The 27,054-nt window shown below is 46.3% G+C and overlaps 1 long non-coding RNA gene and 1 pseudogene across 1 annotated transcript; both read right to left on the minus strand.

Moving 5' to 3' along the window:
* The window catches only part of LOC114293204 (potassium transporter 4-like), a 51,746-nt pseudogene that overhangs the window by 18,910 nt on the left and 5,782 nt on the right, over positions 1–27,054 (minus strand).
* Positions 15,760–16,660, minus strand: LOC145813778 (uncharacterized). Its single transcript, XR_014357050.1, has 3 exons — positions 16,543–16,660; positions 16,253–16,414; positions 15,760–16,159 (listed from the first exon to the last, which is right to left on the minus strand). It is a non-coding gene; the product is annotated as an uncharacterized LOC145813778 (long non-coding RNA).

Genomic DNA, 27,054 nt, shown 5'->3' on the forward strand with positions numbered 1-27,054 from the left:
GACAAACCCTAAACTCCATTGTCTTCTTCTTCAATTCTTCAAAAAACCCTAAGTCTATAATCTTCATTCCTTCTACACCACCAAGCTCCACCACCACCATCTCATTTCCAGCAGCTAGGAGGGATTCTTGAAGGCTAAAGAAGCTGCAAATCAACCCAAGAAGTAACAAAAGCTTGGATCTTCAAGGGTAAGTTACACTTTGATCCTTTTGACCCTTTCCTTTGATCTATTTCTAAGCCTCATTTATTTTTGGTTTCAAGCTTCGGCCCTAACTGAAAAGGGCCATATTTTGAGCTCATCTTCACTTCTCATTAAGGGCTCAACCCTGTTTGAGCCCTCCATAATACACTTGCTTCATTGACCATCTTGTATGTCATAATTTTGCATGCTATTTTTGACCCATGAGAAATTTATTTTCGAGCATGTTGTAAACTAATATGAGGCATATTTTGAGCCCTTCTTCAACATTGGAGAAGGGCTCAACATTGTTTGGTGTTTCCATATGTCACTTGTAGTTATATCCCCTATTTAGCCCCATTTTTGCATAAATTAATAGCCCTCTTTTCTTCTGTTTTTGGACCTTGGTCCGAACTGAAAGTGGTCTTATTTTGGCCTATACTTCATGTTTCATTCACACTTTTTTTCTTTTTGGTGATTATTTTATACACTTCATGTTTTAGCACCTTTTGAGTCTTATTTTGCATCATATTTTTAGCATGTTTGTATACTGATTTTGAGGCTGCCATATACTGTAAATGTTCATATTTTTGGTCCATCTTCAGTGTTGTAGAAGGAAATTTTTCAGTTTGAGTTTTGCTTATACCACTTGCTTCATTACCCCTCTTTTGGCCCCTATTCTTGCATGCTATTTTCGCCATACCTATACTTGCTGTTTGGCCATGTTTATAACTGGAAAAGTGCTTATTTTGGGACTGTCTAGCTTCTGTATTTGCATTGCATGTCCATGTTGTGCATGTTTAGTATGGCTATAGGCCATTTCGGATGCCTAATGTTGCATTTCGGGTCATTTCCTTGCATTTCATGTCATTTCGCTTCATTTCGGGACTGTTTTCCCCCATATTTTGTTGCTGAAATTCCATTAGCATGCTTGCATATCATTTTTGCCATGTTTCATTGCATTTTATCATTGCCTCGGTTTGCGTGCCCGTGTGCACGCATTTCGAGGCACTTCATTTTCATCCGCTGGCATCCGATGTGAGTGTGGCTGAGGCTCACTCATGTTGGTATAAACCCACTTGTCATTTCCATGCCATTTCATTGCATTTTATCACTGCCTCGGTTTGCGTACCCGTGTGCACGCATTTCGAGGCACTTCATTTTCATCCGCCGGCATCTTATGTGAGTGTGGCTGAGGCTCGCTCATGTTAGTATAAGTCCATATTGCATTCTGTATGTCATATGCATTGCGTAGGCATTGCCTCGGTTTGCGTGCCCGTGTGCACGCATTTCGGGGCACTTCGTTTTCTGCCATCGGCATCCGATGTGAGTGTGGCTGAGGCTCACTCATGTTGGTATAAGCCCATTTGTCATTTCCATGTCACTTTAGCACCGCCTCGGTTTGCGTGTCCGTGTGCACGTACTTCGAGGCATCTCATCTTCATTGCATCTGTCATCGCCTCGGTTTGCGTGCCCGTGTGCACGTACTTCGAGGCATCTCATTTCCTTGTCACTTTAGCACCGCCTCGGTTTGCGTGCCCGTGTGCACGTACTTCGAGGCATCTCATCTTCATTACATCTGTCATCGCCTCGGTTTGCGTGCCCGCGTGCACGTACTTCGAGGCATCTCATCTTCATTGCATCTGTCATCGCCTCGGTTTGCGTGCCTGCGTGCACGTACTTCGAGGCATCTCATCTTCATTACATCTGTCATCGCCTCGATTTGTGTGCCCGCGTGCACGTACTTCGAGGCATCTCATCTTCATTGCATCTGTCATCGCCTCGGTTTGCGTGCCCGTATGCACGTACTTCGAGGTGTCTCATTTTCATTGCATCTGTCATCGCCTCGGTTTGCGTGCCCGTGTGCACGTACTTCGAGGCACCTCATTTGCATTGCATCTGTTATTGCCTCGGTTTGCGTGCCCGTGTGCACGCATTTCGAGGCTTCTCATTTTCACTGCATTTACCATTACCTCGGTTTGCGTGCCCATGTGCACGCATTTCGAGGCATCTCATTTTCAACATCCCGTCACTTTCTCGGTTTGCGTGCCTGCGTGCACGTACTTCGAGGCATCTCATCTTCATTGCATCTGTCATCGCCTCAGTTTGCGTGCCCGCGTGCACGTACTTCGAGGCATCTCATCTTCATTGCATCTGTCATCGCCTCGGTTTGCGTGCCCGTGTGCACGTACTTCGAGGCGTCTCATTTTCATTGCATCTGTTATTGCCTCGGTTTGCATGCCCGTGTGCACGCATTTCGAGGCATCTCATTTTCACTGCATTTACCATTACCTCGGTTTGCATGCCCGTGTGCACGCATTTCGAGGCATCTCATTTTCAACATCCCGTCACTTTCTCGGTTTGCGTGCCTGTGTGCACGCATTTCGAGGCATCTCATTTTCATAGCTTTGAGTATGTTAGGATTGTATCCTAGTTGCATTTCATGCATATCATGCACATTGCACCATGTCCGGAATAGGAGTTAGCCCGGGCACGGGAAACGAGGTACATTTCGTACTCCGAGTGACGGAATGTGTCTCAATTCCCCAGTCACCGACACTCCGGATTATCCATGATGGAGTTAGGTTTTAGCTGTAGTTTCATGTGCATTCATCCTATATTGAGTTGTGCATCTCGACTCCTCGGCCATCATGCCTCGGTATGCGTGATTGGTGGCACGAGGATCGAGACATGCATACATTTGTGCAAATACATTGCTATGCCCCTTTCTTGCTCTCTGTTGCAGCAAAATCAGGAATCAGCAACTTTCCGGGACTTGGCACGCTTTTCAAAAAATAACAGGTGTAAACAGAGGCTAATTGGGGCATTCCGGTGGATTTCCGCGCAAGACAGTCCGGACATGCATCATCCACCAGAAGCAAGGCAGTACCTGGCTTGCACGCCAGTTTATTTGCTTTCTAGTTAATTCATTAATTAATTAGAATTCTGTAATATTTTGGACTGTAATATTCTTTTATTTTGGGGACTGTAATATTTGGACTGTATTATTTATTCGGACCCTCCGAGTGAGGGCACAACTGTAATAAGTGTGCGTGAGTGTGATGTATGTCTTCCAACCCCACGTCTTTCTCCCTTTTATTTATCCGCTTATGAAGATTAGATTAGGGCATATTTCAATTAGCATACAGTATGACAGCATGTTTGCATCATTCATCTGTTTTGCATGCACCGGGCTCGGCGCATCATACTAACTGCATTGTACTTTCAATTCCAAATTGAATACATGGTAGTTATAGCATTCCATATGCCATCTTAGAATAACCGAGCCTGCTATAGTTGCATTTTGCATGTGTTGCATTAGGCATTTCTGTACACTTAGGATCATGCATGGTTTCTAATATAGTTTCTATTTTGGCTTGGAGTACTCGGTGAGTTTTATGCTTTAGCATCCTTGCATGCGTGTGAGTGAATGCCATGATAGCATGCTTACCATGAGGCTATGTGCTTATATGATATAACTGCCTGAATGCCTGTGGGTGAAGGTTGGGTTATCTGAATTGGAGTAAATCATCAAATGTTTCAAGCCTACCTGCGGGTAGCAAAACCTCTTTCAAAAAAAGGCAAACATGAAATGTTTTGTTCCAATTCGGGCGACCCGGTCTATACTTATATGCTGTGCGCATCACATAGTAACCTAGGCTAATAACCGGTATAAGAACTCACAATGTTTTCAAAAATTGATATCATGGTTAGTAGAGGCCGGTCTATGACCGGGCGAGCGGGGGTGCTCACGAAGTGACCTTCCCCAATCGTACCCAAGTTCCCGAGCCGAGGCAACTTTGGTGATGACGGACACGTGGCCTTTTGGCACCGAGTCAGGGTTTCCTAAATTTCCCAAAATAAAATATTTAGGTGGCGACTCTGTATCTGGCAAAGCAGTCCATGTTTGGCACTTCTTTCAAAAATCAGTTTTCCTAAAACGATTTGCCGGATTTGGACTCTTTGGTTCAGATTTAGAACCGTGACTGCGAAAGTCGAGTCCGAGCTGTAGCGAGGTCCCCCGCGGGCTTGTTACACCAGTGTTCCATTCTCTACCCCCTGTTACCAGAAGGAAGCCGAAAAGGCGCAGTGTGTCAGAACAGAGGTTGTCAGAGCAGTGGGTTACTTCATCAGAGGACTATAGGACTGAGGTCTCAATTACTGCTGTAGGAATAGACAGACCAGTTAGACAGATGGATCAATAGAATACATCAGGGATGGAGGCTCTAATGCGCCAGATGCAGGAAAGCATGAGACAGATGCATGATGATGCCACCCGTCAAACGGAGTTCTCCAAACAGCAGGCCGCGATCATGGCCCAACAGGCCGAACTAATCACCAGATTGCAACAGCAGAACGCGGCATCTGCTTCACACCAAATTCCTCCTCCGGCAGGGGCTCCGTTACCTGAGCAGGCACCTACTGTTCAGAACGCCCCACCAAATGCCCAGAATACCCTGCCGCATGTCCAAAATTTACAAGAGGACACGAATCTTCCAACGGGGCCAGCTCCGCCCCCGCTTTCACCACAACTGTCCAAAGTCCATACATCCAATCACCCGGACTCTCCATTCGAGGTCGAGGTTGATCATACAGCTCTGAAATTGAGCAAATTGGAGAAGCTCTTCAAGAAATCCCAAGGGGTCAAGGCTATGCCGGATATCGAAGATGGATATACCGAGGAGGCCGTAACACTCCCCGATAGGTTCAAAATGCCACAAATTGACCGTTTTGATGGGTCCGGCGACCCCATGGTCCATATCCGACTGTTTGCAGACGTCTTGCGGCCAATGGGCCTAACACGACCACAGAAGCTCTCATTATTCGGCCGAACCCTGTCGGGTGTGGCCTCCCATTGGTATGCAAAGTTACAAGACGAAGTGAAGAGGAACTGGGATGAAATGGCTGAGGCCTTTGTCGCACAATATTCATACAACACTCATATCGAGATCACAACTCGTGATCTCGAAACGACAAGGCAAGAGCCTAAAGAAACTTTCTCGGACTTTGTGATCCGATGGAGGGCAAAGGCATCAATGATGACTTTAAGGCCCACAGACAAAGATCAAATCCGGATGATTGTGCGCAATCTCCACCCAAAACTGATGCAGAGAATGATTGTAGTCCCCTTCCCTACTTTCGCAGATTTACATGAGATGGGGGTGCAAATCGAAGACGCAATGAAACAAGGTCTGTTTGACCATGACAGAGAACAACCGAGGAGGACGTTTAACCGTAACAACAATGCGGGCCCGAGTGGCGCTGCAAATACGAGAGCCTCGGAAGTTAGTATGGTCACCACCACTCTCCCTCCCCCTCCAAGGCCCATGGCTGCCACACCCTTCTCCGGCGCGTCCGGAAGCAACACACAAGCCAACAGATTCCAACCGCGAGGCCAAAGAACCTTTACCCCACTATATATGCCTCTGACCAAAGTTCTGGGAATATTGATCAGAAAAAATCATTTAAAACCCCTGGAACCAAAGCCATTACCGAATCCACTCCCACCCTCTTACGACCCGTCAAAGTACTGTGCGTATCACCAACAACACGGTCACGACACCGACCGTTGTTACAGATTGCGTCATGAGATTCAAGATCTTATTGACAAACAGGTGATCGCACCTCCTGATAAACCCAATGTCACAACCAACCCTCTCCCACCACATAACCAAGCTCCTCCTCCCAAAAGAATTAACTTTATCCAGACTGGGGTCGCATCTTACGATCCTAGCATCTATATTACACCCACCCACCTACCCAAGCCAGAGGTGCTCCTCCCCGATTGCACTGATTTCTTGTGCATGGTGGACATCTCCAAAACCCAATCAGAACCGATGGTGGTGACCGTCGAAGACGGAGCAGGGCAGATTTTGGGAGGAAATGAGATTGTTGAATCTGAGACTGGACAGAATTTTGTCGGGGGAGCCTATGATCCAAGCAAGTACATCCTGTCAACGAGCCGAATTGGGCTAAGTGTAGAATTGCCAGAGACAGGAGAGCTATGCATGATCCGGGGGGATGGATCTGGGCTATGGGCAGATGATTTGACAGCCGCAGGGGAGGACTTTGCCAACCTGCAACTTCTTGATGACCAAGAACTGGGGGAGGCGTCAATCAATTGGTACGATTATGAGGGATCAGAGGAGGCCACTGGATGGCTCGAAGATCAACCGAATGCAGTGGGGGAAGCCCAACCAGAACAGAGCCCGGCAGGGGCAGAAATATCAGTTGTGGCCGGAATGGCCGAAAGTCAAGTTGTACCGCCGGAGAGCGTCGGTGTCAAGAATTCCGCTCGGGACATGGGCATTATGGATATGGGAACTGTTGAACAAACAGCTGTACTGACGCAGCTAGAACAAGAAGAGTTTGAGGAGGCTGAGAGAATTAGAAAAGCTAAAGGCCCTGAGGGGACTGAAAGTGCTGCGTGCACGAAAATGGAGAATGCTGCGAGCATATGGACAGGGGATATTGAGAGAGCAACTAAACCGGAGCCAGACAGGTGTCTGTTGGCTGCCAGCGGAATGTGGTGGGAAGATGACGACTTGTGTCTTGCCCACACCGATGAAGACTGGGGAAGTGGCCAGCCGGATGATACTTGGTACCTCGATGAGGTTGACCATATGACAAGAAGTGGGCGGTACTTCAAACCCCCACACCTGGACCAACCCGAGGCATCCGGGAAGGATAGAGAAGTGGAGAGACAGAAGGAGAAGCAGATGGAAGATGAAGCTGTGCTGAAACAGTTAAAAAAGATACAAGCAGACATCTCCATCTGGGGACTGCTAATGGCATCACGAGTACACAGAGAAGCTGTCTTATCTGCTATGGACAAGTCCAAACTCTCCATAGACACCACGCCTGAACAGCTGGTTGGGCTGGTTTTTACGGGAGGAGGTTCCCCGGCATTAACCTTTTCGGACAAGGAGCTACCGCCTGAGGGCACAAATCATAACAAACCTCTCTATATTTCTGTGGAATGTAGAGATAAGTGGATACCGGTAGTACTTGTTGATACCGGGTCTGCGATTAATGTCTGCCCGACCAGAACGGCATATGCAATCGGGTTAAAACCCGCGGACTTCGTCCCAACCACCCAAGTGATCAGAGCATACGACAATACCAGCAGAGAAGTGATGGGGACTGTTAAAATTCAAACCAAGGTTGGTCCAGGACAACACAACATCGAATTTCATATCTTGGACGTTCCCGCAACCTTTAACCTACTTTTGGGGCGACCGTGGTTGCACCAGGTCAAAGCAGTCTCTTCCACTGTACATCAAATGCTGAAGTACCCCCACGGGAAAGGGGTAGCGATCGTTTTCGGGAATTCATCAATCCATCCGCCGCCGGAAGTGTCTACACCTGTCTTGGAGATTGAGCACGGCACGGAGGATGTGTTTTTGTCGGGGTTCACTTTGGCCGAGGCTCAAGTGGTGCAGAATGTCATGGCTGTGAATGAGGGCATGTACGTTAGTGCACAATCTATCTACCTCATGAACAAGCTAAAACATACTCCCGGGATGGGATTAGGGAGAAGCGGCCGGAAGGGCGTCTCAGTGTTGGCCGAAGTGCCACACAACCCTCACGCCTTTGGACTGGGTTATCTGCCCACCAAAGAGGACTGGGTGAGGAAAGGAAAAGAAATGGCCGGAAGGGCCAGAGCAAAGAAGGCCGGGAAGCCATTTGAGTTAATGCACAGGCCCATCTGGGGTACCCTAAACGGACGCTTCGTCCGGGAGGGGGAAGATTTTCCATTCTGCGGCTTCCCGGAGCCATGGCAAAACGCGGAGGGGAAGCGCGTGCCTGGTTTTGAAATCTTCTTCGACATACAATTATCTGGGGATGACGTTGCCGAAGCGCAGACAGACCCACCAACTGAGGTTGAGCAATGTGAAACAGTGGATCCTGAGAGCACAGAGCTTGAAATGAGGGTAGCACTGGCGAGTCTACTATCAGATCCTCCGATCGGCCAAGAGTGCTTGGGGGATAACTCTTCGGTTTCTGTGATTGGAGATGAAATAGCTGCGGGCTTTCCAGCGCCGATCTTGGATGCATCTATCGCACCTTCTCTCATCTGGCAATATGAAGAAGGCTTTTTATCTAGCAGTTCCGGGTCAGGTAGTGAGCCGGAATCTGATTCTACCGAATCTTGTACGTCGGAATCAGATTCCAGCTCGACTGAGTCTGAGTCCGGTATTCCTGGGAGTGATAACCCGGATGCCACAGTCCTGTCTAGGTCGTCTTTTTCATTTTCTTTTGAGTCTGTTGTAACAGAGGAATCTGACGGCTTGGAAATATTTAATGAGAATGATGTGGATGTGGTTTCCGAGTATTTTTCTGTGCCTTTGATTTATTGCTTAAATCAGGATTTTCAAAATTTTGATGAAAACAACGAGGGAGAAATTCCCCCAGTTTTGCAACGATTAATTGATCAAGAGCAGGAAAGATTTGTTAAACCTTTAATGGATGAAATCACTACTGTGAATGTTGGTACTGAGAAGGACCCGCGGCTGGTCCAGATCGGGTCCACGTTGTCTTCGGAGGAGCGCGAGCGCTTAGTCGCTTTATTAAAAGATTTCAAAGATGTTTTCGCGTGGTCCTACGAAGACATGCCTGGAATCGATCCTGAGATTGTACAGCACCGGATCCCTCTTGATCCCGAGGCCCGCCCTGTCAAACAGAAACTCAGAAGGATTCGCCCGGACTAGGCCCTCAAAATTAAGGAAGAGGTCACCAAGCAAATTGACGCAGGGTTCCTGCTGGTATATGAATATCCAACTTGGTTGGCCAACATTGTTCCGGTGCCAAAGAAGGACGGCAGAATTCGGGTCTGTGTAGACTTCAGAGATTTGAACAGGGCTAGTCCGAAGGACGACTTCCCCTTACCGCACATCGATGAATTGGTGGATTTCACGGCAGGACACGCCTTGCTTTCGTTTATGGATGGTTTCTCGGGCTATAATCAGATAGTAATGGCACCCGAAGACCGGGAGAAGACTGCGTTCACTACCCCGTGGGGTACATATTGTTATAGAGTGATGCCATTCGGGTTGAAAAATGCTGGAGCTACGTATCAACGGGCAGCAACTACGATATTGCATGATATGATCCATAAAGAGGTCGAGGTGTATGTGGACGACATGATTGTCAAGTCCAAAGATAGAGAGGGCCACTACACCGCCTTACAAAAATTCTTTCAAAGGATCAAAGAGTTTCGGCTGCGACTGAATCCCCAGAAATGCACATTTGGTGTTACAGCAGGGAAGATGCTAGGGTTTCTGATTACACAAAGGGGCATCGAGGTCGACCCTTCCAAAATCAAGGCCATCTTAGAAATGCCACCACCAAGGACTGAAAAGGAGGTGCGAGGCTTTCTGGGTAAAGTGCAATTCATAAGACGGTTTATTTCTAAATTAACCTTGACTTGTGAACCACTTTTTGGTCTCCTGAAGAAAGGAAAGAAATTCCAGTGGGACGGCCGATGTCAAGCAACTTTTGAGCAGATCAAAGAGTATCTACAGAACCCACCCGTGTTGTCGCCACCAGAGCCGGGGAGACCGTTGATATTGTACCTTTCGGTAACTGAGACTACCATGGGCTGCATGCTTGCGCAGGAGTCAGAAGACAAATTGGAAAGAGCCATCTACTATCTGAGCAAAAAGATGCTGGATTACGAGACCCGCTATACACCGCTGGAGAAGGCTTGTTTGGCCTTGGTATGGGCAACCAGGAAGCTGCGGCACTACCTGTTAGCCCACTCTGTAATGTTGGTTTCGCGTTTGGATCCCATCAAATATCTTTTCGAGAAACCAGCACTTACGGGTAGGCTAGCTCGTTGGCTGCTGTTGCTCTCCGAATTTGATTTGAAGTATGTAACGCGCAAGTCAGTAAAAGGGAGAGCGGTAGCGGAGTTCCTTGCCGACCACCCGGTTGAGGGGGATGAAGCGGTTGAGTATCTATTCCCAGATGAAGCCATTCTGCACGTCGAAGATGAAACTTGGACGATGTACTTTGACGGAGCGTCAAACCAGTATGGGTATGGGATAGGGGTGTTGCTGATAGCGCCTGATGATTCCCGTATCCCTTTAGCATTCAAGCTCCGGTTCAAGGTTTCCAACAATGAAGCAGAGTATGAGGCATGTATTGCTGGCCTGGAAGCAGCCCTAGAACTAGGGGCAAGACGGTTGGACGTCATTGGGGACTCGAACCTTGTTGTGTCTCAAGCAAAAGGAGATTGGAAAGTCAAGGAGGAAAGGATGATAATTTACCACCAAACCTTGGATCTGTTAATTCCTCGGTTTGAGAAGCTAAATTTCACCCACCTCATAAGAGAGAACAACAGGTTTGCAGATTCATTAGCAACTCTATCTTCTATGATAGACATCCCGTCCGGAGTCCGGATGCGTCCAGTCATTATTGATCAGAAGTTTACGCCAGCATACGAGTCGATTTCCGCCATAGATGAGGTTCAAGACGGCAACCCCTGGTATTACGACATCTGGAACTTCTTGGAAAAGGAGACATATCCACTAGGGGCAAATGCCAAGGATAAGAGGGTTGTCAGGAGAATGGCTGCTCAGTTTATCATCTGCGGGGGTAAGCTGTACAAAAGGGGTCATCTGGGAATGCATAAGCTCTGTGTAGAAGCTGAAGAGTCAAGACGCCTGATGGAAGCCATCCATGGGGGAGAGTGCGGTGCACACATGAATGGAGTAATGCTGGCCAGAAAGATCCTCAGACAGGGCTACTACTGGTCAACCATGGAGGAGGATTGTATTAGCTTTGTTCGGCGATGCCACAAGTGTCAAATCCATGCAAATCGCATGAACATCCCGCCGTCAAAACTGTACAACATGACTTCGCCATGGCCTTTTTCAGTCTGGGGAATTGATGTGATCGGAGCTGTTACCCCGAAAGGGTCAAACGGGCATGAGTTTATCCTAGTAGCAATAGATTATTTCACAAAGTGGGTCGAGGCCCAATCATACGCGGTGTTGAAGGCGTCGCATGTCGCAAAGTTCATTAGAAACAACATCATCTGTCGCTACGGAGTGCCAAACGAGATAATTTCAGATAATGGTTCCCACTTCAAGAAAGAAGTGATAGACTTGTTGGAGAAATACAATGTGGCTTTCCATAAGTCATCTACATACTGGCCGCAGACCAACGGAGTGGTTGAGGCCGCCAACAAGAATGTCAAGCATATACTACAGAAGATGGTGGAAACCTATCGGGATTGGCCAGACAAGCTGCCATTTGCTCTGTGGGGCTACAGGACTTCAATCAGGACTTCTACTGGAGCAACTCCATATTCATTGGTCTATGGAATTGAGGCTGTTCTACACATTGAGATTGAGGTTCCGTCGTTACGAGTATTGGCTGAATGCCAGATAGCCGAACCAAATTGGCAGCAAAGCAGATTCGAAGAACTCATGCTCTTTGATGAAAGAAGACTGAAAGCACTGTACCACATCCAAGGCTATCAACGCAGAATTGCCCGGGCTTTCAACAAGAAGGTTAAGTCCAGGAATCTGAAAGAAGGAGATTTGGTGCTCAAAGACAACCGAGCTCCCATCCACGACCCAAGGGGCAAGTTCAAACCCAATTGGACTGGTCCTTACATCATTAAAGCTATCTGGTCAGGTGGGGCTGTGGTTCTGATGGATCTAGATGGCTTGGAGTTCTCACAACCGATCAATATGGACAAGTTGAAGAAATACTATCCTTGAGAGGCTCGCTAGGCCGAAAACCCGAAAGGGCGACCTAGGCAAAAGTCAGAGCACAAAAAAATTAGAAAATATAAAAACTGAGCTCGCAAGGTTGAAAACCCGCAAAGGGCGGCCTTGGCAAAAGTTAGAGCGCAAAAGGAGAGTGAAAATACTCGAGTGAACCTTAGCCTGAACTACGTAAGGCTTGATTCCCATCTTTGGGATACGTAGGCAACTTCACCTCGAAGTTCAGCCATAAACTTTTCCCCGATCAACTCTGTCCATTTTGATCATCTCAGTCATCTTTATCCATCAGCATTTATCGTGATCTCCGGTACAGTGCTGTTCAAACTAGGGGCAACTTTCCGTTGCCGCGACGGTGCAAAGTTACTCAGACTAGAGGCAACTTTTCGTTGCTTTGGAGTGCCGCATTGTTCTTCAGACTAGGGGCAACTTTCCAGTTGCAGGGATCTGGGGTTGTGCATCTCAGTGACAGATTTTCGGCGTGTCCAGTTCTGATCCACATCGAAAATAGTTTTGAAAAGTTTTAATAAAAGTTGACTTTGTTCAAATCAATCTTTTTACGACTAAGACCATTTTTGGACCAAAAGCGGAAAATTTTCAGTACCACAACTTTCAATTTCATTGATTTCAAAACTGAGTTCTCCTGCTCTTGCATTACAATCGAGGTTGCTTTTTTTTTAGTACATTCATAAAGAAAACTTGAAAATGCTAAATAAGCAATAAATTTGGGGCATAGTTGAATCAAGTATCTCTGCGTCCCCTCCCAGAGCTGGACGAAACATCTGATGCCAAGCTAGGCCCAACCTGTGCCTCCTCATTGAGCCAATCCAAGCACTCATCGGACAAAGTGCAACTGAAAGTGGAAGCAGGGGCCAGAAGCTCTCTAGTCCTCCATGCAGTGGCATATCGGGCAAGCTGTGCCCCCCGGATCGGGAAAGCGGCTGGGTACTCAATCCCCTCCGGTGGGCAAGTCTGATCATGACCAAACTGACGCAGGAACCAGAACGGAAAATAAAATACGCAGTGGGTTAGACCAACCAATTGGATCCCAATCAGCCGGGACATACTATAGCTCATTGCCGGGAGGTTGAGCCAAGGGCAACGCCAAGCAATGCCGTCTGCGGACAAATTGCACATCCAATCGAACCACCACCTTTCGTCAAGAGCATTGACTAGACGCTGCCGAAAGAAGTAGCCTCGAGCCGAATAGGCCGGGCAAGAGTCCACAACCTGCAACTTGTCCATTAACCATACCTAGGGGAGGGATGGAAAATGAGAGAATAAAGAACAGAGAGATGTACGATGAGAGAAAAGTAAGACAAGGGTTTTGTGAGAAAAACCGAGCCTGAGAGTCGAGTGATGTGAGCAAATATATATGTGAGGTCGGGTGGGAAACATTACCTGCAGCAGCAGTGGACTCCCAGCAAACCTACTCGCCTCCCGGCAATAGACAGAATCTAAGCCCATCAGTGTCTCGGCCAAGGTCATAGCAATACAGCTCTTTCCTTCTCTCAAACCTTGGGCGACTTCAATCAGGCGGATGCTAGCCCCGCCGAAGCCCGAGGAAAGTAGAAAGTGAGACAACAAACATAAGCAGAGGGCGTGTTGCCGAAAACCCTGCCAATAATGGTTGCTGCGGTCACCAGCATCGGAAAAACGATGGATCAAGCCGAGGATGTCCAGTTCCCCACTGCAGATCAGAGATCGAGCATCATGCGCCGTGAGCCCACACATCTGCCCTAAAGCCTGAGCATGGCCAAAACGGAGCTGGGGCAAGATCACTTCAGAGCATTCAGACTCCATCAAAACCTGAAAATCTTCGAAAGTGGGACACATCTCTTGGCCGCCAAAGCTAAAAACATGTGTCACTGGATTCCAGAACCTTGCCGCGGCATGGAGAAAAGGAAGCTGTAGCGGAGTACGACTCAGCGTGAATAGTGCATTCAAGCCGAAACCCCGGAAGTTCAGCTTTTCCGAGCCATCCAAAGAAGAAATCCAATATATGACATTTTCTGCGAGAAACGCCTCCATCTTTGCCTAAAACTAAGATGAAATGAATGTTCCCGAAGTTGAGGCTTTTATAGAAGGAAAAATACTATTCACGGGGACACGTGTCAAAAATCAGGAGGCTGCAGGACTGAGTGGCCGGCCGGCCACCTTTTCTGGCTAGCCAGCCATCTACTTTTTCAGAAATGGCCGGCCAGCTATCTCTCTCCACAAAAATGGCCGGCCGGCTCCCAGGGATGGCCGACAATGCTGCAGTGTATCCCCTTGGCCCTGTTTTACTCTTCGAGGGAGAGTTCCAAGCATTTCCATGCAACGGGAGAGTCAAAGGCCTTCATCTCCCTCCGTTTCGGATGCGTTCCGGTGCCCAGATCATCAGAAGTACACTTTGTTGTTGTTGAGTTTTGTTTATCGAGTTGTTGTTTTGCTTATCGAGTTGTTTGTCGAGCGGGCGTGTTTTGTGTTTTTGAGTCATTGCGCTCTGTTTAAGCAATTTTTGTTAAAGTCTTGTTTATTTGCGTTGTTGCATTTTGCTTATCGAGTTGTAAACTTGCTAAAGATTCTGTTATATCTTAGTAAGTTGAGTTGCTTAGTTTGTTGCGTCGGTTCACTACCTGACTTGGTGATTACACAATGCGCATTTCCATTCAATTTCATTTTTGTGCGAAATAAATTGATGCGATACGATGCTAAAGTTTAAAATACAAACACCTTTTCAAAAGCTATTTCATTCCATCATGCTTTACAACAAACAAAGGTACAAGTTTTACAATAAATAAAACTGCCTAACAATGTGCAAAGTGCTACAAACTACTAGCAAAAAGAAAAATAAAGCAAGAAATAGCAACATCAAAGTCCTCGGGAGCGGGAACGAGAAGCACTCCTCATCCTCTTCTGCGGGACAACCTCCGCACCATCATCATCATCTGAGTCGGAGCTGTCATCCTCAGGATCCCCCTCAGCCTCGCCTCTATTCCCCGAGCCAAAACCGGAGCCCCCCTCCTCAGCAGATGTCTCTGACTGACGATCGATAGCCTCCTCCTCCTCCTCAGCATCCTCCTCCTCCTCATCAGGCTCCACCTCCACAACGTGAGCTCTGCGTCTGCGGACAGGCCCTCCTCGAGCTCCTCGAAAAGGCCTAGATGGCCCGGCCCCTCGGGAAGGCCGAGATGACCCCGCCCCCTGAAAAGGCCCAGATGGCCCAGCTCCCCAAGGAGGCCCAGGTGGCCTAGCCTGCGGCTGACTAGACCATGAAGGCATCTGAAAAACAAAGAGTTCAATTCAAATGCATCAGTCCAAATATATACATCAGATGCAGATACAAGCAAAGGCTACATGAAGAGGGTGCATGTAAATACAGTGTACAAGTGGGGTGTGTGTCAGATGTGCTCTACACAAATAGTCTATCGATGCAGTAGAAATCAGCATGTCATCAGAAGTATGATAAATGCCAGAAAACTGAAGGGTACCTGAATGCCCGCGACAGACAACTGTGCCTCCCTACGCAGGACCATGCCTTCGAGTGTGGCCACCAATCCAACCACCTCCTCCATGTACCCTCGCGATGGCTGCAAAAATGAGCTCATAATCATCAGTGAACAGAAGAGTGTCTAAACATCTGAATGATGAATGAAAAAAGTGGAGCATACCGGCGGTGAATCAGGATCAATGGCGTATCGATCACTGGGCATCGGAGGCTCTAGTGGAATCGGAGTCGGAAAGCTAGCCCCATACTGCCACGCCATCAACTCAGTAGGCATATCTGGCCATCCGGGATGAGGATGAGTCGACGGAACCGGGGGAACCGGTTTACTCCCACCTCTAGATGTACCGGCCCTGCTAGTAGAAGGGGCGTCTGCAGCCCGAGCCCGAGCCAGGCCCGAGGATGACATACCGGCAGGCCTCATCATCGGGATATGAGCTCCCGTCAATGGAGGCATCAAATATATGTGACGGTAAGTGGCGTAGTCCCCCTCCTCAACATATAGTAAAGCATCACTGCCCAGCATGGCGCCGACTACCTCCGAGTAAGAGAGCCTGTCAGCAGTCCACATACTGGCTGGAGGTACTGCGGGAGGATCCTGAGAAAGATACCCCCATACCTGGCGCAGAAAGCGTTCCCCCAGGAACCATGCCCTGCCAACCGGCCCTTCAAGCAGGACCCTATACTGGGAGATGTCCGACGCTCCGGTATACTGAAGTCGGAGACCATCACCCAGGGACACCCAGGGCTGCCATGTGATCTGCGGATGATAAATGCATAAACCAATCAGAAATCAAGAATATACAGAGCAAATCAAAGATGAAAATGAAAGGAACTGAAAGTTCTGAGGTACCTCTGAATGTCGCACAGTGTCAAAGTACTGTCGCAGGTTAAGGAGGGTCTCTCGAGGTCTCGGCCGGTGCGGGCCCTCGAACACCAATGAGTATGGGGTCATGAGAATCCCCGCCACCTCCAACTCTGGGGCTAATGATGGGAAGTATACATAGACCCATAGCTGAGAAATGCAATGCAGAATGTAAGTACGAAATGCTGAGAGCAAAATACAGACTGTAAAAGTGCGATGTGTGTGCAATGTACAAGTAATGAAAAGCAGAAATGTAAATCAAGGGGACAGAAAAGTACCTCCCAGGCTCTCCAATAGCCGCCAAGTAAATCGCCCCGCCCGCGAGAGGTCGCGCTCATATAAAAGTAGAGGGTAGCCAGGCCGGCGCCACCCCAGTCATAACGATGGACCTGTGATAGGTCAACCAGAGCGCTCAGCAGGTATAGCCCAACTGTGTTCCCTCTGTCGGCAAACAGGGTAGTCCCGAAGAGGAACATAAGAAAATCACGGGCATACTGCTCTGTCTCCTCGAGAGTCTCGGGCACCATCTCCGCCTGCCGAAAATGGGAAGAGAACCAAGTGTATCGGACTCTCCCAGAGACCCTGTCAACAGGTGGGCGAGCCCCCAATAGATACATCCAGGCGGCCTCCCACTCGCCCATATCCTCATCGTAGGGGATGGACCAACCTCCGATGTCAAGGCCGGTCAATACAGCGAAGTCAAAAGGGGTCATGGTCATGTCCCCGGTAGCAGAGAAATGAAAGGAGTTGGTGGTGTCCCACCATCTCTCTACCAAGGCTGCCATCAGTGTCCTCCTGGCAGGACAACGTGACAACCCGACGCAGAAGGGCCCGAACCCTGCCAAGTCTACTAAGTCTCGGACGCCCTCCGGGAGCTCAGCGTACCAGTCCCGCGCGATGGTGGAACCATACCCCCGCACACTGCGGGAACCAACCTGCATTCAGAATGAATACATGTGTCAATAATGAAATGAATGGGCTGTGTGCCAATGATATGAACTGGGCTGTGTGCCAATGAAATGAACTGGGCTATGTGCCAATGAGATGAAATGGGCTGCGTGCCAATGGAATGAAATGGGCTGTATGCCGATGAAGTGAAATAAGCTACATGCAAATTCAACTGGGCTGCGTGTTCAGAAAATTTAAAGTTTGGGCTACGTGTTCAACTTTCTATCAGTGTGGGCTGCGTGTTCACTATCTATCTGGGCTGCGTGTTCAGAAAATTTGAAGTTTGGGCTGCGTGTTCAACTTTCTATCAGTGTGGGCTGCGTGTTCACTATCTATCTGGGCTGCGTGTTCAGAAAATTTGAAGTTTGGGCTGCGTGTTCAACTTTCTATCAGTGTGGGCTGCGTGTTCACTATCTATCTGGGCTGCGTGTTCAGAAAATTTGAAGTTTGGGCTGCGTGTTCAACTTTCAGTTAAATTGTGGGCTGCGTGTTCACTATCTATCTGGGCTGCGTGTTCAGAAAATTTGAAGTTTGGGCTGCGTGTTCAACTTTCAGTTAAATTTTGGGCTGCGTGTTCACTATCTATCTGGGCTGCGTGTTCAGAAAATTTGAATTTTGGACTGCGTGTTCAACTTTCAGTTAAATTGTGGGCTGCGTGTTCACTATCTATCTGGGCTGCGTGTTCAGAAAATTTGAAGTTTGGGCTGCGTGTTCAACTTTCAGTTAAATTGTGGGCTGCGTGTTCACTATCTATCTGGGCTGCGTGTTCAGAAAATTTGAAGTTTGGGCTGCGTGTTCAACTTTCAGTTAAATTGTGGGCTGCGTGTTCAGAAAATTTGAAGTTTGGGCTGCGTGTTCAACTTTCAGTTAAATTGTGGGCTGCGTGTTCACTATCTATCTGGGCTGCGTGTTCAGAAAATTTAAAGTTTGGGCTGCGTGTTCAAATTTCAACTAGTGTGGGCTGCGTGTTCACTATCTATCTGGGCTGCGTGTTCAGAAAATTTAAAGTGTGGGCTGTGTGTTCACTTTCGAATTCGGGCTATGTGTTCGACAAATCAGTGTTTGAGCCGTGTGTTCTAATGTGGGCTGTGTGTTCGCAATTAATTAATGGGCCGAGTGTTCAGAAATTCGAATGTTGAAATTACATGTTCAAGATGCAAGCAAAGTACTATGTCATAAGCTAAACTGCGTGTTCAAGCATGGCAAAGGTGCGAAATCTAGGAAAAATACAGAAAATGAAGTAAATACCTCTCGGGCCTCATGAGAGAGGTGATGCTCCGGCTCTCGGAGAAGCAGATCCACGGGTGCCCGCTCGTCAAAGCTAGTGAAGTGACGGAAGACAGCACGAGGGAGGACGTGTGCTGGCGGACGGTACCTCCCAGGAATAAAAGGTCGGGTCCTCGGGGGTAGAGTCATGGGATCGAAATCATCTCCGGCACCTGGAAAACCTCCGCCGTGGAGAGAATTACCCGCCATTTTCAAAGAATCTGCAAAAGGAGCAAAAATGAGCGAAAATGAGCCAAAATTGGAAAAAGTCAACAAAAGTCAACTCCCGAGAAAATATTCCAAATATTGAGACAAACTTACCTCAAGTGGCGAAAACGCAAAAAGAAGCTCCGAAGCCGGAATTTAATCGCTTCAAAGTGCTTGAAACTGAATGTTTTTGCGGAAACAATTTGCACGGGACGTTGGAAAACGCGTGTGGAACTCAGATCTGGAGAAGAAAATGTTGTGGGAGGCAAGAAAAGGAAGGGGCCTCGGCTGCCTTTTATAGGCCTCAAGTCTTGGATGAAGAAGCATGAAGGAAGGAGGTGAAAATACCAAAATACCCCCGGATCTGGGCACATGGTCGGCCGGCCCCATTTTCCAGCCGGCCAGCTATCTGCTTTTTGGATAACTGGCCGGCCAGCCATTAGCTTTATGGGAAACCGGTTGGCCACCTCCCCTTGGGAAGATGAACGGCCGGCCATGTTCCCCACATGCCCACCTAGCTCTCTGCAAATTTTGAGGAAGATCGGAGTTCCCGGGACCTGAAAAAGTTCAAGAAAAGTACACTTCCGGTCGCGAAATAGCTCCGCCGGAACTTCGGCTTCAAGTTCTGACATATGTCTCATCATCACTCATCGAAATCAAAGTGTATCCTTTTTGAATGAGTTGTAACCTTTCAGGGAAGTGGATCGGAGGCCGCGATTGAGTTACCTTCGCCGAAACACGCGTTTCCGTACTCGTTATTTCATGACAAATGAACACCCTGATTCATGCTCGTGTCACATTATCTTACATTCTCATGAGCATACCCACTTTTTTATGCACATTTCTTGATGTTAATCATACTTCTGTGTTTGAGCATATGTTGTCACGCATGTTCCACTTTTGCATTGCGATGCATTCACTTGCCGGCACTGCGTGTGTCGAACTTTCAGAATCACATTGGATATATAGCATATTGTACTCATTGAGTTTCTCTCTTTTGCAGGCACGATATTGTATGTATGGTTCAATTGAGGCTGGTGCGACCAGACGAATCGCGCAGGTATCGTATCTTCTCCGTGTGAGACGTGGCGGGGATTGAATAATCCTCCGCATTCTTAACTGCATGAAATGTAGTTGTTGCTTTGCATTCTTGCTTAAAACTGTTGCATCTATTTGCGAATACTTGCTTCATTACAGCTTGTTGCATTTGCATGATCATTGGGTTACCTTCGGCTTCTTGCATATCATTCGCATTTTGCCCCCCCTGCCTGCGGGCGCATCTCTGTTTATCCTGTCTGTTTGTCTAAGTCTTCGGCCTTGTCAAAAATGGGTCGTCTCTAGGCTTTGACATTCACTCCCGTCACTTATGACTTCCGAGTTCTGTCAAAGAGGGGCAACTGTAGACACCCCATTTTTGACCGACCTTAAGACTCAGACAGCACCGATTGAGCGCTTGGTGATGTTGCATAATGTGCTCGTTCAGAAGTTTTAGAGTCGCGGCCGTGAGCCCTGTCTCCGGACTTCCGAACCCTCTTCTGTGCCTTGTCTCGGTTTGCGAACCAGACTCGGTTTTCTCTGTTTCTTTTCCTGAGGGGAGGGAGAGGTCCCGTAGACCATCTCTCAATGTCCGTAGGCTACATTTGGTGGCCGTAGGCCATTTTTCCCATTTCGGAGTCCGGTTTCCGGTTTTCGGAGCCGTCAGGCCGTGTGCCTTGGTTCGGGACCGCTTAACCATCTCCTATTGCTCTAATTTTTGGCATACTTCCTATTTGCTCCCTTTTGAGGGACACTGGGGTCTGAGAAACCCACTTCGTAGCCGAATGCCACTTTCGGTGCTTAACAGCCCATTTTCGGGACCCCGAACTGCGTGTTTTGGTCCCCGAGCATTCGTTTTGCAACGGTTTTCGTTCATTTTTGGCAGGTACCTCTGTTTTATCACCGGGGAGGTCACTGAAGGGTGGGAGGCCAGCAATTGTTGCAGCAACCAGTTATACATCCTCTGACGCCCTCCGGCGCCCGTTTTTCGCACTTCCGGGCTAATGTTGAACACCTTGGGCCCATTTTCTCGAACTTTGAACCACATATTTGTGATGTACACACATGAGAGGACCCTAAAAGTTCATGGCCGGCCATTAATTCAACTTGACCCTTTTGACTCCCTCCTTCCGGGCTAATGTTGAACCCCTTTGACCCTTTTTCTTGAACTTTGAACCACATATTTGTGATGTACACACATGAGAGGACCCTAAAAGTTCATGGCCGGCCATTAATTCAACTTGACCCTTTTGACCCCCTCCTTCCGGGCTAATGTTGAACCCCTTGGACCCACTTTCTCGGACTTTTAACCACAGAGTTGTGTTGTACACAGATAGGAGGACCCAACCAGTTGGTGGCCGGCCAGAAAATCTGATTGACCCTTTTGACCCCTAGCCGGCCGGCTAGGGGGTGTGGTCGGCCGGCCACCTGCAGCAAAAGTACCAGGCCGGCCGAGCTCCTTGCACTGTTCCCTTTACAGCTGTGAGGCTTTATCCCCCAGAAAAGATCTTTATCCGGGGGATATTTTGTGGGGGAAAGTTACTCTCCTTTTCCCCCACCTTTACACCCCCTTTCTGGCCTATATAGCAAGCAAGATATATCCTTTGTTGGGGTTAGAAAACTTCACCTTCAAGCCTCCATACACAACTCCATCTCCATACCTCTCATTTCTTGAAAAATCTCTAAGTCCCTAACCATCATTCCTTCTACACCACCAAGCTCTACCACCACCACCTCATTTCCAGCAACAAGGAAGGTTTCTCAAAGGCCAAAGAAGCTGCAAATTGATCCAAGAAGCAACAAAAGTTTGAGTCTTCAAGGGTAAGTGATACTTTTCCTCTTTTGACCCTTTTTCTTGATCTATTTGTAAGCCCCACTTTCTTTTTGTTTCAAGCTCCGGCCCTAACTGAAAAGGGCCCTCTTTTGAGCTCATCTTCACTTTTCATTAAGGGCTCAACCCTGTTTGAGCCCTCCATGATACACTTGCTTCATTGATCCTCTTATATGTCATAATTTTGCATGCTATTTTTGGCCCATGAGCAATCTGTTTTCGAGCATGTTGTAAACTGATATTAGGCTTATTTTGAGCCCCTCTTCAACATTGAAGAAGGGCTCAACACCATTTGGGGCTGCCATGTTGTACCTACCTTTATACTCCTCTTTTCTTCCCCATTCTTGCATGCAATGGAAGCCTACCATACTTTTGTTTTTGGCCATTTTACAGTTCTGAAAAGGTGCTTATTTTGGTCCATTCTTCATGTTTCATTTAGGTCCTTTCATGGTTTGTGACCCATAGGTCACTTCATGTTATATCCCTCTTTTATTCCCCATTCTTGCATGTTTAGTTAGCCTATCATGCTTTTGTTTTTGGCCATTTTACAGTTCTGGGAAAGTGCTTATTTTGGTCCATTCTACATGTTTTATTAAGGGTCTTTGGCTATTTGGTGATTATTTTGTATACCTCATGTTATAGCCACTTTTGAGCCTTATTTTGCATCACATTTCCATCATGTTTGTATACTGATTTTGAGGCTGTCATAAACTGTAAATATTCATATTTTTGGTCCCTCTTCAATGTTGTAGAAGGAAATTTTTCAGTTTGGATTTTTCTTATATCACTTGCTTCATTACCCCTCTTTTGGCCCCTATTCTTGCATGCTATTTTTGCCATACCTATGCTTGCTGTTTGGCCATGTTTATAACTGTGAAAGTGCATCTTTTGGGACTGTCTAGCTTCTGTCTTTGCATTGCATGTCCATATTGTGCATGTTTGGCATAGCTATAGGCCATTTCGGGTGCCTAAATTCGCATTTCGGGACAATTCCTTGCATTTCATGTCGTTTCGCCTCATTTCGGGATTGTTTTCCCCCATATTTTAGTGCTGAAATTCCATTAGAATGACCATATCATGTTTTCATGTCATTACATCGCATTTTGTCATTGCCTCGGTTTGCGTGCCCGTGCACGCATTTCGAGGCACCCCATTTTCATCCGCCGGCATCCTATGTGAGTGTGGCTGAGGCTCACTCATGTTGGTATAAGCCCATATCATGTTTCCATGGCATTACATCGCATTTTGTCATTGCCTCGGTTTGCGTGCCCGTGTGCACGCATTTCGAGGCACCCCATTTTCATCCGCCGGCATCCTATGTGAGTGTGGCTGAGGCTCACTCATGTTGGTATAAGCCCATATCATGTTTCCATGTCATTTCATCGCATTCCGTCATCGCCTCAGTTTGCGTGCCCGTGTGCACGCATTTCGAGGCACTTCATTTTTCATCCACCGGCATCCTATGTGAGTGTGGCTGAGGCTCACTCATGTTGGTATAAGCCCATATCATGTTTCCATATCATTTCATCGCATTCCGTCATTGCCTCGGTTTGTGTGCCCGTGTGCACGCATTTCGAGGCACTTCATTTTTCATCCGCCGGCATCCAATGTTAGTGTGGCTGAGGCTCACTCATGTTGGTATAAGCCCATATCATGTTTCCATATCATTTCATCGCATTCCGTCATTGCCTCGGTTTGTGTGCCCGTGTGCACGCATTTCGAGGCACCTCATTCTCATAGCATTTTGCCATTGCCTCGGTTTGCGTGCCCATGTGCACGTATTTCGAGGCACCTCATTTTCATAGCATTTTGCTATTGTCTCGGTTTGCGTGCCTGTGTGCACGCATTTCGAGGCACCTCATTTTCATCACATTCCGTCATCGCCTCGGTTTGCGTGCCCGTGTGCACACATTTCGAGGCACCTCATTTTCATTGTGTATGCCATCGCCTCGGTTTGCGTGCCAGTGTGCACGCATTTCGAGGCATCTCATTTTCATCATATTCTGTCATTTTCTCGGTTTGCGTGCCCGTGTGCACGCATTTCGAGGCATATCATTTTCATAGCATTGTGTATGTTAGGATTATATCTTAGTTGCATATTGCATCGTGTTCGGAATAGGAGTTAGCCCGGGCACGGGAAACGAGGTACATTTCGTACTCCGAGTGACGGAATGTGTCTCAATTCCCCAGTCACCGACACTCCGGATTGCCCATGATGGAGTTAGGTTTTAGCTGTAGTTTCATGTGCATTTATCTTATATTGAGTTGTGCATTTCGACTTCTCGGCCATTATGCCTCGGTATGCGTGATTGGTGGCACGATGATCAAGACATGCATATATTTGTGCAAATACATTGCTATGCCCCTTTCCTGCTCTCTGTTGCAGCAAAACGAAGAATCAGCAACTTTTTGGGGCTTGGCACGCATTTCAAGAACAGATGTAAACAGAGGCTAATTGGGGCATTCCGGTGGATTTCCGCGCAAGACAATCCGGACATGCATCATCCATCAGAAGCAAGGCAGTCCCTGGCTTGCACGCCAGTTTTACTTGTTTTCTTAGTTAATTCATTAATTAATTAGGATTCTGTAATATTTGGACTGTATATTTATTTGGACCCTCCAAGCGAGGGCATAACTGTAATAAGTGTGCGTGAGTGTGATGTATGTCTTCCAACCCCACGTCTTTCTCCCTTTTATTTATCCGCTTTTGATGGTTAGATTAGGGCATGTTTAAATTAGCATACAGTATGACAGCATGTTTGCATTCATTCATCTGTATTGCATGCACCGGGCTCGGCGCATCATACTAACTGCATTTTACTTTCAATTTCAAAGTTGAATACATGATAGTTGTAACATTTTATATGCCATCTTAGAATAGCTGAGCCTGCTATAATTGCATTTTGCATGTGTTGCATTAGGCATTTCTGTATATTTAGGATCATGCATGATTTCTAATAAATTCCTATTTTGGCTTGGAGTACTCGGTAAGCTTTATGCTTTAGCATCCTTGCATGCGTGTGAGTGATTGCCATGAATAGCATGCTTACCATGAGGCTATGTGCTTATCTGATATAACTGCCTGAATGCCTGTGGGTGAAGGTTGGGTTACTTAAATTGGAATAAATCATCAAATGTTTCAAGCCTACCTGCGGGTAGCAAACCATTTTCAAAAAAACAAGCATGAAATGTTTTGTTCCAATTCGGGCGACCCGGTCTATACTTATATGCTGTGAGCATCACATAGTAACCTAGGCTAATAACCGGATTAAGAACACACAAAGTTTTCAAAACTAGATATCATGGTTAGTAGAGGCCGGTTTATGACCGGGCGAGCGGGGGTGCTCACGAAGTGACCTTCCCCAATCGTACCCAAGTTCCCGAGCCGAGGCAACTTTGGTGATGACGGACACGTGGCCTTTTGGCACCGAGTCAGGGTTTCCTAAATTTCCCAAAATAAAATATTTAGGTGGCGACTCTGTATCTGGCAAAGCAGTCCATGTTTGGCACTTCTTTCAAAAATCAGTTTTCTCAAAACGATTTGCCGGATTTGGACTATTTGGTTCAGATTAGGAACCGTAACACAAAAATTGAGTCCGAACTGTAGCATGAGGCCCACGGGCCTGTCTACAACCATAGTCTTGTCTTTGACTTAGGTATTAGGAGAGGGCACGACAAACCCTTCTACGGGTGTTGAGATCTTGCCGTATAAACACTGCGGTGAGCTATAGTTGAATGAGTCATTTGAGGGACTGTTTAAATCACTGTCGTATGTGATGCACTGCGTGGCATAGATTCCTTGGTGGGGATAAGTCTTCTTTTCTAGGTAAATCACTCAAACATGTCTTCATAAACATAGAAGTGTGAAACCACATATAAATCTTTAATCTGACATATACACAACATGTCATCTGCCATGTGTGCAACTCACGTGAAAAGATCAGAGATATCTACAGACACTTCATGTAATGCAAAACAAAAAATAAAGGAGAAACACTGGGTGAAGTGATTAGCATATCTACACACATGCTAGGTTTGAACACTAAGACACACAAGGCTGCAAGCCACAATAGCTGGGACCAGTGGTGGTTCAAATTTTAGTTTTTGCCTCACACACAATGCAAGATTGAACAAACTGGCTTAAAAGTTAGCATAAAGACTAACAGGAATGAAAAAATATGATGGGTTCTCAACTGAGCATCAGAGTACAACTATACCAATAACCCATTTTTATTATCCATATCTGACCTCAGTAATTCCTATTGCCACTTGCTAGAATATAGGTTAGATAAAGACTTTCCATGTACCTTAAAAAAAAGGACTTATCCTTATTGACAACGCAGTGAAATGCCCCAAATCTGTAAACATAGCTTTAGTACCTGATGAGACCCCACAAAAGCTCAGTGATGAAGGTGGCATGTTTCAAGAAAAGATTCAGTATTCTTAGGCTCATGAAGTAAAATATCGTATACATTCAAGAAATAATAACCAGTGTCTAGATTCATGAAAATGAGAGAGAAAAAAAGAAAAACTAAGGTTGCGTTGGTAGAGTTTTCTAAATATGATTTGAGAATAGAGTTGTATGTTGAGTTTGTGAGTTTTGGAATTATGATTTGAGTGTGGAAATTTTTTTGGTGAATGAGTTTTGAAAAGAGTTTTAAATTGAGTAGGAAATTTTTGATGCGACATATGATATTTGATACAAAAACTTACAACTCATAACCAAACACACAACTCAAAATTCTATTCAAAGCTCATAAAAAAATTTAAAAAAAAATTGAATTTTTATTTATTTCAAATATAAAAAATAACAGGTGCCAATTGTAAAAAAAAAAAAAAAAAATGCATTGTTCAAGTTAACCGGCCGGATGTCCGGGAGGACGATCGATTAGTCCAAATTTTCACACTTTGGACATAGTTTTCAAAAGTGAGTGTGGAATTAATTTTTGAAAACTCTAAACAAACAACAAACTCAAAACATAGGGTAGCAATATGTTTGGAGAATACAACCAAACACAGCCTAAGGCTCTATGTGGTTTAACTCTGGAAACATGATTCCACCCTTATGTTTCAATACTTTGTTTGGTTTATGTTTTCAGAAATCGATTCCAAGGTCACATTTCAAAGCTCGTTTGACAACATGTTTGGTAGAGTAGGGAGTTTTTGAATTTTGGCCAGTTGACCGAACATCCTCCCAGACGTCTAGCTAGTTGACCGGCCGATTGACCGAAACAGTACTCTTTTTTTCTTTTTCTTTTTTTTTCTTTTTTTGTAATTGGTGTTATGTGAAAAAAATAAATAAATTATATTTTTTTTTGATATTTTTTAAATCAAAATGACAAATTATTTGGCCATTTATTTAAAATTAACAAAAAAAAAAATTAAATAAAAATTAATATGTCACAGTAATTTTTAAAAAATAAATAAACATTTTTAAACAAAACAATTAAAAAAAATTCCAACCAAATATACAATCAAAAGTAATATTTTCAGATTTTTTTTT

The sequence above is a fragment of the Camellia sinensis genome, chromosome 15, assembly GCF_055761805.1.
Source record: "Camellia sinensis isolate YWXY chromosome 15, ASM5576180v1, whole genome shotgun sequence".
NCBI lineage: Eukaryota > Viridiplantae > Streptophyta > Magnoliopsida > Ericales > Theaceae > Camellia > Camellia sinensis.